This window comes from Schistocerca americana, chromosome 4 (assembly GCF_021461395.2).
Source record: "Schistocerca americana isolate TAMUIC-IGC-003095 chromosome 4, iqSchAmer2.1, whole genome shotgun sequence".
NCBI lineage: Eukaryota > Metazoa > Arthropoda > Insecta > Orthoptera > Acrididae > Schistocerca > Schistocerca americana.
The window spans coordinates 838,569,569-838,582,883 of record NC_060122.1 but is presented as its reverse complement, the minus strand read 5'-3'; positions in this window follow the sequence as shown (position 1 = coordinate 838,582,883).

The window sequence follows — 13,315 nt, the reverse complement described above, 5'->3', positions numbered from 1 at the left end:
TTTTATTATCAGAGTTGCTGATTTCAGACATGATACACATACTCCTGGATTTTTTAATAACTTTTCTTAATATAACACAGTAGTTTCTATAATTTTTGATAGTTTCTGGGTCACTACTCTTTCTTGCTGTCAGATACATTTCCCTTTTCCGGTTACAAGATATTTTTATACCCTTAGTAAGCCATGGTTTGTTACAAGGTTTCTCACGAGTATATGTAACTATTTTCTTGGGGAAGCAGCTTTCAAATGCATTTACAAAAATGTCATGAAATAAATTATATTTTAAATTGGCATCAGGTTCATGGTACACCTCATCCCAGTCTAACTGCTGTAGGCTTTCCCTGAAATTTGCAATTGTTAAATCATTGACTGAACGTACTACTTTGGAGGACTGTTTAGTATTGCTGAATGGAGCTATGTCATATATTGTAACTAGCTGTGCACCATGATCAGAAAGACCATACTCAACAGGCTGAGCATTTATCTGGTTAAACTTATCTTAGTCTATAAAGAAGTTATCTATCAGTGAGCTGCTATCCTTTACCACCCGAGTAGGAAAATCAATAACGGGTGTCAAATTGAAAGAACCGAGTAATACTTCAAGGTCACTTTTCCTATTACCCTCTTTCAGAGAATCTACATTGAAGTCCCCACAAATAATAATTTGCTTCCCCCTGTCTGACAGATAGCACAACAAGGAGTCCAAATTTTTCAGAAATAGATGAAAATTTCCTGATGGGGACCTATATACAGTTACAATTATAAATGTGCCTTTATTTAATTTAAGCTCACAGGCACATGCTTCTATATGTTTCTCTACACAAAACTTTTTTGTTTCTATACTTTTTGCACAATGATAACTTTTGATATATATGGCAACTCCTCCTTTCTAAATATTTTCTCTCATTACATGTGCAGAGAGCTTATAACCACTTACATTTACCTTATCCATATCAGTAACAATGTGATGCTCAGACAGGCATAGTATATCTATTTCATTCTCAGCTTCTAAATCTTCTAAACAAACCAGAAGCTCATCTACTTTATTCTTTAAACTCCCAATATTTTGATGAAATATACTTACATTATTTTTAATTATACTTTTATGAGAACCTTTCCTTATTCTAACATTTGCAGTACTCTCCTGTCTGAGTTTCTCATTGTGCTTAGGCCTAGTTCCTATACCAGTGGTCACATGGTGTTCAGTGTTGATCAGCAACACTCCCCAACATGTCCCTGACTATCAATCAGCACTGAGTAGATACTCCCTGCCAGCTTAGTTTAGTTTTGACCTGTATTTGGTTAAGACATTCTGTCCACAACACCGTACATACATTACGCAAATAAGATAGTGAACTCCAACATATGGATTCATGTCATATCTTATCTCACCCATCTGTACCCAAGTCCTACAAACCGAAGAAATTCTGGTCATATGTAAAGACTGTTACTGGCACCAAAGTTAGTGTGCAGTAACTCATGGCTCAGACATGAACTAAAACTGTGGAAAGCTAACAAAAAAGAAAAAAAAATGTTTGACTTCATTTTCAACTATTCCTTTACAAAGGAAAATCTAGGAGACTTGCCCCATTTAATCCTTGAGTCACTGAAAATATGAGTGAAATAAGTTCTTGTGTCATTTGTGTTGATAAACAGATGAAATTGTTAAAGCTGAACAAAGCTCCATAGTCTGATGGAATCACTATCGAATTCTATACTGAATTTGTTGCTGAATTAGCTCTTCTTTTACCTATAACCAATCAGAGATCCCTCAAATAAAAAACCTGATCCAGTTCTTCAAAGAAATCACAGGTCACGCCTGTTTACAAGGAGTATGGTAGAAGTTATCCCCAAAACTATCACCCAATATTGTTTACATCAATTTGTTGTAGAATCTTAGAATATATTTTGAGTCAGAAATTAATGACATATATCAAACAGAATGAATACCTCCATGTCAGCCAACATGAATTTTAAAAACGTTGATCATTTGAAAATCAAATCACACTTTTCTCATATGATATATTGAATCTTTTGGATCAAGACAGTCAGGATGATGAGATATTCCTTGATTTCTGTAGAGCATTTGACTTAGTACCACATCTATGCTTACTGTAAGAAGTGTGATTGTATAGGGTATCAAGTGAAATAAGTGACTGGATTGAGGATTTTTTGGTACAGAGGACACAGCAAGTCATCTTGGGTAGAGAGTCATCAATAAATGTAGAAGAAACGTCAGTTGTGTGCTACGGAAATGTGTTGAAACTCTTGCTGGTCAAGATGTATTTTAATGATCTTGTAGACAATGTTGCTAGTTACCACAGTGTTTTTGGAAATGATACAGTTATCTGTAATGATGTAACGTCTAAAAGGAGCTGTATAAATATTCTGTCGGATGTTGATAAGACTTCAACATGGTGCAAAGACTGGCAACTTGCTTTAAATATTCAGAAATATAAAATTGTGCACTTCACAGAATGAAAGAACATAGCACCCTATGCCTATAATACAAAGAGTCACTGCTGGAATTGGACAACTCAGACAAATATCGGACTGCAAACATTTGTAGGGATATGAAGTGGAATAATCACACAGGCTCAGTCAGGGGTAAAGCAGGTGGCAGACTTCAGTTTATTGGTAAAATATTGGGAAAATTCAGTCAGCCTACAGTGGAGATCACTTACAAATAACTCTGTGACCCATCCTAAAGCAATGATCAAGTGTGTGGGATCTGTACCAAACAGAACTAAAAGTATACAAAGAAGAGCAGTGCAAATGGTAACATGTTTGTTTGATCCATGGGAGAGTGTCACCGAGATGATGGAGAAACTGAACTGGTAGACCCCTGAAGATAGATGTAATCTATCATGAGAAAACACACTAACAATGTTTCAAGAACTGGCTTTAAATAATGACTCTGGGTATGTACCACAACCTCCTTCATACTGATTCCTTGGCGGGTTATGAGGATAAGATTAGATTGATTACAGCATCCACAGAGGAATTTAAACACTCATTCATGCTATGCTATATATGTGAAAGGAAAAAGAAATTGCCCAGTAATTGGTACAGTGGGATTTACCATCTGCCATTCACATCAAAGAGGTTGACAGAGTATAAATGTAGATGTAGATTGCTGAGATGTTTTTCACAGTTTCCTGGTAATTATGGATGTCTCCCTCTGATGAGATACACTTTGTATAGTGAATCAGTATGTCTTTTTTGTTTACATTGAATTTTTTATTAGAAATCTTCTAGCAATGGGCAGATATGGTTTACAAGGATACACATTTACCTTCATTACTAACCTCAGTTTTTCTACTATAACTGAACAGAAAAGGAAGAGAATTGTTGTACTCAAATTCAGCCCTGAGAATTAATGGATCCTGTGCATTGTTGCAAATTATTGTCCACAGCACAGTCATAGCAAACAAACCACATGCAAAAAAGACAGAAGTAAGACCATATTGCACAAAACAATAGTCAAGAGAACTGGACATGTCAGTGATCAATATTATTCTAATTCATTAGACAATTTTTTCATAAACCAGTGAAAGATTACTGAAATAATACAAAGTACGAGGTGTACAACTTTGCTTCTGCCATTTTTCCCAAACATTTGAGGCTTTAATGAAACAAATTGGTTACAAATGTATCATTCAAAGTATTTTCCATCACTGGCCATTACTTACTACCATTTTTTGGGCAATGTACAAATCAAAGTATTTTCCATCACTGGCCACTACTTTCTCCCATCTTTTGGGCAGTGTATAAATCCCACATTGAAAAAATTGTTCAACTTTTGAAGTGATCCACAAATCAATCCAATTTGTGACTTCTTCATGAGATCGGAAGTGTCGGTCAGCCAGGCCGTGCACCATTGATTTAAACAGGTGACAGTCAGAGGGAGCAGTGTCTGGAGAATACGGAGGGTGGGGTAGGACTTCCCATTTTAATGTTTCCAAGTATGTTCTGACCTCCTTGGCAACATGGGATTGAGTGCTGTCATGATGCAAAATCACTTTATCGTGCCTCTTGCTGTATTGCAACCATCTGTCTTTTAATGCTCTGCTCAGATGCATTAATTGCTTTTGATAATGAGCACCTGTGATTGTTTCACTTAGTTTTAAAACCTCATAGTACACAACGGCAAGCTGGTCCCACCAAATTCAGAGCATGATCTTGGAGCCATGAATATTGGCCATTGATGTGGAAGCATGACTGGGATTTCCCCACGAATTTTTGCGTGTAGGGTTATTGTAATGAACCAATTTTTTGTCCCTGGTCACAATGCAATGCAGAAATCCCTTCCGTTTTTGCCTCTGAAGCAACTGTTCACAAACACACAAATGCTGGTCAACATCTCTTGGTTTCAGCTCACATGGGACCCAAGTTCCTTCTTTCTGAATCATGCCTGTAACCTTGAGACATTTTGAAATGGCTTTCTGTGTCACTCTCACTAATCATGCCAATTCTTCTTGAGTTTGACACAAATCTTCACTCAGCAATGTCTCCAATTCTGCAACTTTGAAAACACTCTCTCATCCACCACTACACCAGTCTACAACATTAAAATCACTGTTCTTGAAGCATTGAAACCACTCACAATGCATTCCTTCCTTACCATATGTACTTGAGAGCATTCAATGAGACTCAGCTGCTGTTTTCTTCATATTGAAACAAAATAGTAACGCTTCCCGCGAATGATGAGAATTATGCTCGTAAACCAACATTTTCAATCCAGAACAACATTATGATGCAGACACAAATTGACTAATGTTTGAATGAGATTATGTTGACTGAGGTCCAAGCTAAATGCCTAATGTCTGTGATCTGTTTCTTTTGACCGCTAGTTACCGTTGTCACCACCTATCCACAAATGGCGGAAGCAAAATTGCACACCTTGTAATTATCTGGTAAAAATGTACCACATCTAAATAATATTAACAATACTAAAATATTTATAATTTCAAATAAAAATTCCAAACTATATTTTCTCCTTACTCGTCTTTTGTTTCCTTCTTTTTCTATTCTACTACAAATGCTCCTGAAACTACTACTATTACGACATGCAATTTTCAATAACTTCAAAGAACATTAACATCTTTTTTATGTTCCCATAGCCTTTTCATCAGAATCTCATTACAACCACATACAGTTTCCTCTAATATTCTTTGGAGGAGGATATAAATTAAAACCTTCATTGATGTAGGTTTATTAATCTGTATGCAGCCTTAGAACCTTGCTCTTCATAAATCTTTTGATATCATTTGATATGTGAACTACAAATGTAATTAGAGGGGCAAAAAAATCTACTCACCAAGCAGCAGCAGGAGAACACACGTACAAGAATACAGAAATCTGCAAGCTGGCCTTCTTCTGGCAGTATGGCTGAAGACAAAGAAAGAGGGATGAGGGAGAAGGGCTGGTGACTTTTAGGCAATGGGGAGAATTTGGAAAAGTCACCAAGAACCCTTGGTCTGGGGAGACTTAACGGACAGGATGAGAAAAAAAGGCTGCTTGCTGGAGGCTGCACCAGATGAGATTTGAAAAACTGAGCTTGAGATCTTAAAGTTGGAAGATATGGCAATACGCAATACAGAGACTGCTTACAAAAAATTGTGCATGATTTAATAAGTGTGGGAAGCTAAATGCATTGTATGTGGTGGATGGGGGGCAGAGGAAAATAGACAGATCAGAAAATAAAAGATCCTTTGAGGGCAGACATACTAACACATATCAGTCATTGCCATGGGAAACATGATGGCTGCTTCCTATGCCAATTATCTCATGGCCTACTTCGAGGGGGCTTTTCTGGGATCCATAAGCCTTCAGCCACTGTGTTTGTTTAGATACATTGATGATATCTTTGCCATATAGACTCATGGTGGGGCTGGCCTGTTAAAATTTGTGGAATATCTAAAAACATTCTCCGAATTACATTTCATATGGTCCCATTTTGAATCCCATGCCACTTTCCTCAATGTTGACCTCTTCCTCACTGAGAGTCAGCTTCACTTGTTGATCAGCTTATGAACAATGTATAGTACTTAAATTCTGACAGTTTCCATCCTTTCCATGTCAAACACTTACACCTGTACAACCTTGGCATTTGAGACAAACTTGTTTGTTCAGATGCAGACTCATTACAACAGTACACCAACATTCTTATCTCTGCCTTCCATGGATATAATTACACCAGTAGCCTAGTTTAAAAACAGATTTCCTAGGCTATCATATTCACTCCTGGTACTGTTGATCCCTTGTGCGAAAAAAAGAAAAAGAAAAGCAACAACAACTTAGAGAGTACGACTCTTGTTATTCACTATTGTTCTGGACTTGAATGTATCAGTCAGCTACATTGACAAGGCTATGTCTGCCCTACAATCATGTCCCAAAATTGGGTCCATTCGATATTACTTTTGCCCACCACTCTTAAAATATATTTTCATTGCCCTCCCATTCTCCCCAGTATCCTTGTCAGACCCTATACTCTTTCTGTACCCATTTCCATATCCTTTGGCCCCTACCCCTGTGACCATTGCAATTGTAAAACTTGCCTTATGCACCCTCTTACCATCACTAAATCAGGTCTGTAACTGGTAAAACTAACAAAGGAAGAGTCAGTTGTGAAAGGACACATGTTATGTACCAGCTATTATGTAAACATTGTTTGGCTTTTAACATTAGCATGACTACCACTGAGTTATCAGTGAGGATGAAGGGTGTAGGCAGACAGTGTATACTTGCTTGGGTTCTTCCCCCATCCATCACTTTCTCTGAACTCTGGAGTTGGGAACATGCTTTTAGTTTTCTGTATCTTTTATTTTCTGAGCTGTCAATTTTTCCCTGCTCCCATCTCTACCACATACAATACAGTTAGCGTTCTGCTCTTATTAAGCCATACACTATGTTTCCTAAACTGCACTCATCCTTTTCATTCACCAATCTCCCTTCCTCTTCAGTCCTTCTGCACGAAGAAGGAGCCACTTATTCCAAAACCAGCAAATTTCTATACCTTTATATTGTATTCCCTGTTGTCACTTTGTGGGGAGATTTTTTTAAAATTATGTTATATTTTCAAAAATTGATTGTTTTCATTGAAATAGTATACTATGTAGTACTTAAATATTTTCTTACGTGGCAAAAAGTATTCTACAGTTTTGTACTGAAATTAATGATGCTTTGCATGAAATCTAACCTTGTTGGAAAGTAGCTAAGTATATTCTTGCCAGCCAAATTAGTCAGAAGTTCATATAGAATTTGTGGCTGTCCTTTGTTCCCTCTTGCACTGTCAGCAACAATGGTAAGTCCCTCTGGAATAGTGGCTCCATAGGTGCCATGCATTCCACATTCTCTAAGCCACCATTCTGCTGCTTTCAGAGCACCATGCATGTGGTTTGCATAACCTGAATGGTCACCTGCATGTGGGAACTAGAAAATGACATAATAAGAATAATAAACAGGCATTTTACACATTCAGAAACACCAGTATTGTCACAGTTTGTCCAGGAAATTGCTTTCCTTTGATCTTATTATACATCACATTACTATATTTTTGATTGGAATACTGTCAACCATGTAACGAAATGACAAGGAGAGTAATTTCCATACTGCTCAATTCCACATAAGTAGCTCTCTTTACCATTTACTTCAGTCATTAAAATTATGGATCTTTATTCTGTAAGAAGCAAATTTTGGGATCACAGTAAGTGACACTGATGCAATTTTTTTTAAAAATTGACTTACATTTGTATCATACCAAATTCAACATAGCCAACATATATTTCTAAGGAAGAATATTATAAAGAGTCAGAAGGTGGCTACATGAACACTGACAGACATGAACAAAATATTATTCAAATATTCAAATAATAGCAACAGACATGAGAAACTAAAAATGGTACAGAGGGCACACAAAAATTAAACGATTTGTATAGGATGGTTTGATAGTAAACCCAGCAATGAGATAAAGTGACCAGAAATGGAGAAAATGACAGAAGATCGATGTGGTGGGGAAAAAAAAAAAAAAAAAAAAAAAACAGTCATAGACAATAAGGGTAACAAGAAAAACACAGAATACTCAAAAGAAAGGGCAGGTCACATGGTTATTTGTAGTATGCAATCTAACTGACAAATGATTGTAATTTATATGAATTGTGTAGTACTTGTGCATTAAAGTAACCTCTATCTCTTATGCAACAATTACTTTCATTATTTTCAGTGGGATCCTTGATGTACATAGCAATGGGGAGGAAAACTGCATTTGTGTCAAAGAACATTGTATAATAAGGACCTACTGAATGGTGCAGTGCAATAATTGTTGAGATGCTCACCTCATATTCAGAAGGCCAGATCTTATTCTGTCTGGCCATCTTTATTTAGGTTTTGCAAAATGATTTCGGACAGGGCTCGGATGGTTCCTTCATCAATGTCATGGCTGGCCACCTGCCCTATCCTCATAAACCATACTTACATATTCTGTGAGTAACCGTATTTTTTAGGCTTTTTTAAAAATTGTATTACAATGACAAATCCTATATCTTCTTAAGTTGATCCCCAAATTAATTAATTAATTAAGTGAAATAAAAATAAATCTATTGCTGAAAGTTCCTCCTCATGATTTATGAAACATGTCATGTGAATGAATGAATGAATATCAGATGAAATTCATTTGTCAAACTGGATTTATAAAACCCTTAAGAGAGGAGCATTTTTTCAGAAGTTGATAAATGCTCAGTTATTCAAAATTTTGATTTTTGTTGTCACAAATGAAGTTTATTCCAATGCATGATCTACAGAAACAGTTATGTCAGAGGCTGATATTTGCTGTTGTTATAGGGCAGTGAAATCTATGAGTTTTTGCAGAATTTGATATTGGCTCTCAGTGAGTTGGAGCAACAAACTATGCTTTGCTTTAGAGAGACCTGCAGGGAGAATGAAAAAAAAGTACATACTTACTACTATCACCAACTACAGAAATAAATTATTGGTTCACACAATAACATTAACACTTGATCATTGCTCAGTTTGAGCCAGTTTAGTCATGGAGAAGAGCACCAAGAAAGATGCAAAATGGATGAATATTGTTTCAGTTAAGTGCAGCATTAGAAAAAAATGGACAGACAATATGTGTATGTAACACAACATTTCAAATGTCAGGGATTCCTAAAGACAGACTCTCAAAAGGAGCAAGGCATAGAGAAAAATAATCAATTAATAACAAACCACATGTTGCCCAAACTCTGTGTAAAATAGTTCTGTACACTAATGAAGGAGGAAAATTCAATTGGTTAAAGTAAGCTCTCCATAAGCAAAATTTTCTTTTCAAGACACGTTTGGCTATAGATTTAGTTCATTATGGTTCATTTCATATCACAGACAGAGGAAATGATTGTTCTATATACTTTGCTAGAAAGAAAAGAAAGGATTGGGATATAAGCTGCTGGAGTTGGGAGGCATGCATGCGAGAGGTATGTGTGAATGATGTGTGTTTCTTTTTTGTTTCAGAAGACTGTGGCTGTAAGCTTTGTGTAATTATCTTTTCATTTACCTGTCTACAACTTAATGTGTCTTCTTTGTGATAAGTAGCAGTCTGTCATTTTCTACATTATTGATGTTCCTATTGCCAATCAGAAATTCAATATCTTTATTTATTTTTTTAATTTATTTTTATAGATAACTGATTTTCTCATTATTAAATTCATTGCCTTCATTACAGGGCAATTCCATGTCAAATCAACAAGTGCTACAACCTGACCCTCTCAGATTGTTTAAAATTAAGTATGCATATATTACTCATAAATCAGGACACAAATTAATTTTTTCACATTTTTCTGACGAAAAGTTACCGAGTAATGGACCTTCAAAAGTTGAACAGATGACAAATTTTTGACTCGCGAAACAATGTTGTTTCCTTAACAACTCGTTTTCTAATTAAGCTAGAACAATAAAATTTACTTGATTGGAAAACTCTTTTAAAGAGCGTTTATATGACACCAAACATCATGAACTTAAAAAATATATATATATATATATAGAAGGAAACATTCCACCTGGGAAAAAATATATATAAAAACAAAGATGATGTGACTTACCAAGCGAAAGCGCTGGCACGTCGATAGACACACAAACAAACACAAACATACACACAAAATTCAAGCTTTCACAACAAACTGTTGCCTCATCAGGAAAGAGGGAAGGAGAGGGAAAGACGAAAGGATGTGGGTTTTAAGGGAGAGGGTAAGGAGTCATTCCAATCCCGGGAGCGGAAAGACTTACCTTAGGGGGAAAAAGGGACGGGTATACACTCGCACACACACACATATCCATCCACACATATACAAACACAAGCAGACATATTTAAAGACAAAGAGTTTGGGCAGAGATGTCAGTTGAGGTGGAAGTGCAGAGGCAAAGGTGTTGTTGAATGACAGGTGAGGTATGAGTGGCGGCAACTTGAAATTAGCGGAGATTGAGGCCTGGTGGATAACGGGAAGAGAGGGTATATTGAAGAGCAAGTTCCCATCTCCGGAGTTCGGATAGGTTGGTGTTAGTGGGAAGTATCCAAATAACCCGGACGGTGTAACACTGAGCCAAGATGTGCTGGCCGTGCACCAAGGCATGTTTAGCCACAGGGTGATCCTCATTACCAACAAACACTGTCTGCCTGTGTCCATTCATGCGAATGGACAGTTTGTTGCTGGTCATTCCCACATAGAATGTGTCACGGTGTAGGCAGGTCAGTTGGTAAATCACGTGGGTGCTTTCACATGTGGCTCTGCCTTTGATCGTGTACACCTTCTGGGTTACAGGACTGGAGTAGGTGGTGGTGGGAGGGTACATGGGACAGGTTTTACACCGGGGGCGGTTACAAGGGTAGGAGTCAGAGGGTAGGGAAGGTGGTTTGGGGATTTCATAGGGATGAACTAAGAGGTTACGAAGGTTAGGTGGACGGCAGAAAGACACTCTTGGTGGAGTGGGGAGGATTTCATGAAGGATGGATCTCATTTCTGGGCAGGATTTTAGGAAGTCGTATCCCTGCTGGAGAGCCACATTCAGAGTCTGATCCAGTCCCGGAAAGTATCCTGTCACAAGTGGGGCACTTTTGTGTTTCTTCTGTGGGAGGTTATGGGTTTGAGAGGATGAGGAAGTGGCTCTGGTTATTTGCTTCTTTACCAGGTCAGGAGGGTAGTTGCGGGATGCGAATGCTGTTGTCAGGTTGTTGGTGTAATGGTTCAGGGATTCCGGACTGGAGCAGATTCGTTTGCCACGAAGCCCAAGGTGTAGGGAAGGGACCATTTGATGTGAAATGGGTGGCAGCTGTCATAATGGAGGTACTGTTGCTTGTTGGTGGGTTTGATGTGGACGGACATGTGAAGCTGGCCATTGGACAGGTGGAGGTCAACATCAAGGAAAGTGGCGTGGAATTTGGAGTAGGACCAGGTGAATCTGATGGAACCAAAGGAGTTGAGGTTGGAGAGGAAAATCTGGAGTTCTTCTTCACTGTGAGTCCAGACCATGAAGATGTCATCAATAAATCTGTACCAAACTTTGGGTTGGCAGGCTTGGGTAACCAAGAAGGCTTCCTCTAAGCGACCCATGAATAGGTTGGCATACAAGGGGGCCATCCTGGTACCCATGGCTGTTCCCTTTAATTGTTGGTACGTCTGGCCTTCAAAAGTGAAGAAGTTGTGGGTCAGGATGAAGCTGGCTAAGGTAATGAGGAAAGAGGTTTTACGTAGGGTGGCAGGTGATCGGCATGAAAGGAAGTGCTCCATCGCAGCAAGGCCCTGAACGTGCAGGATATTTGTGTACAAGGAAGTGGCATCAATGGTTACAAGGATGGTTTCCGGGGGTAACGGATTGGGTAAGGATTCCAGGCGTTTGAGAAAGTGGTTGGTGTCTTTGATGAAGGATGGGAGACTGCATGTAATGGGTTGAAGGTGTTGATCTACGTAGGCAGAGATACGTTCTGTGGTGGCTTGGTAACCAGCTACAATGGGGTGGTCGGTCTGATTGGGTTTGTGAATTTTAGGAAGAAGGTAGAAGGTAGGGATGCGGGGTGTCGGTGGGGTCAGGAGGCTGATGGTGTCAGGTGAAATGTTTTGTAGGAGGCCTAAGGTTCTGAGGATTCCTTGAAGGTCCACCTAGACATCAGGAATGGGATTACCTTGGCAAACTTTGTATGTGGTGTTGTCTGAAAGCTGACGCAGTCCCTCAGCCATATATATATATATATATATATATATATATATATATATATATATATATATATATATATATATATATATATATATATATATATAAAAACAACATTGTTGAATTTACTGAATTTTGAAAAACTGTATTTTTAAAATTCTCAAAAAAATATATGTGAAAGATACTCTTTACATCTACATATTCTGAAAGTTTCAACTTGGTATATGAGCATGGGATCACTATCAAAAGCAATTTTACATTAAGGGTGGTGCTTAAGAAATTCGTAAAAACTAATTTATTTTATATATTAGGCCTACTTCTCACCAGCTGTATGTTGTTGTAAAATGTGGAAATTAAAAATAACTTATAATTGACAAAAGAACATATGTTTTATGTTTCTGTAATTAATAAATACAAAATGAAAACTTAAAAAAAAAGAAAGGAAAAAACACAGAAAGATGAATACCTGAGATCAGACCTAAATTCAGTTAGTAATTACTATTATTTACAAATAGGCGTCCTATTAGTGCACTTCTTCATACTTCGAACTAATCAGTCTGTTGCACATCAACATTTCTGCACTGGATAACTTACATGTTCGCCTTGTAGCAGTTTGAGGGTTGATGATTGCCACTACTTCCTCACTGCTTATGGAAAGAATGTCTGGATGACTCGGAAATGTGAAAGATGGTGATGTTCCATGTGGATGTAAGAAACTAACTGTGATTTCATCCTTCCCCTGATTTTTGTCAAGTACACAGGTTAACCACCAGTGTCCATTATAATCACAAGCAACATATCCTTTTATGTCTCTCAACAGTATTTTATCACTGTCAGAAACTGTCACCAGTTCAATTTTAATATCATCAGAGTTTGAATATACTTTTGTTATTATTTTGTCCTTGCTGAAAAGAATAAAAGTGTTAAGTTTTTGTGTCCCTACAATTTTGCAGCATTTCTCAAATCTCTCCATAAGTTTCATTTCTTCATTTTTGTGATCTTCTTTAATAGCATACTTGAAGTTCATTCCTTCTATGTTATCCTTGGCAAACATATAAAGTTGTTTTGGTGTCATTATTTGATCACTGTATGGCCGTTGCAGACTTGCTCGAGC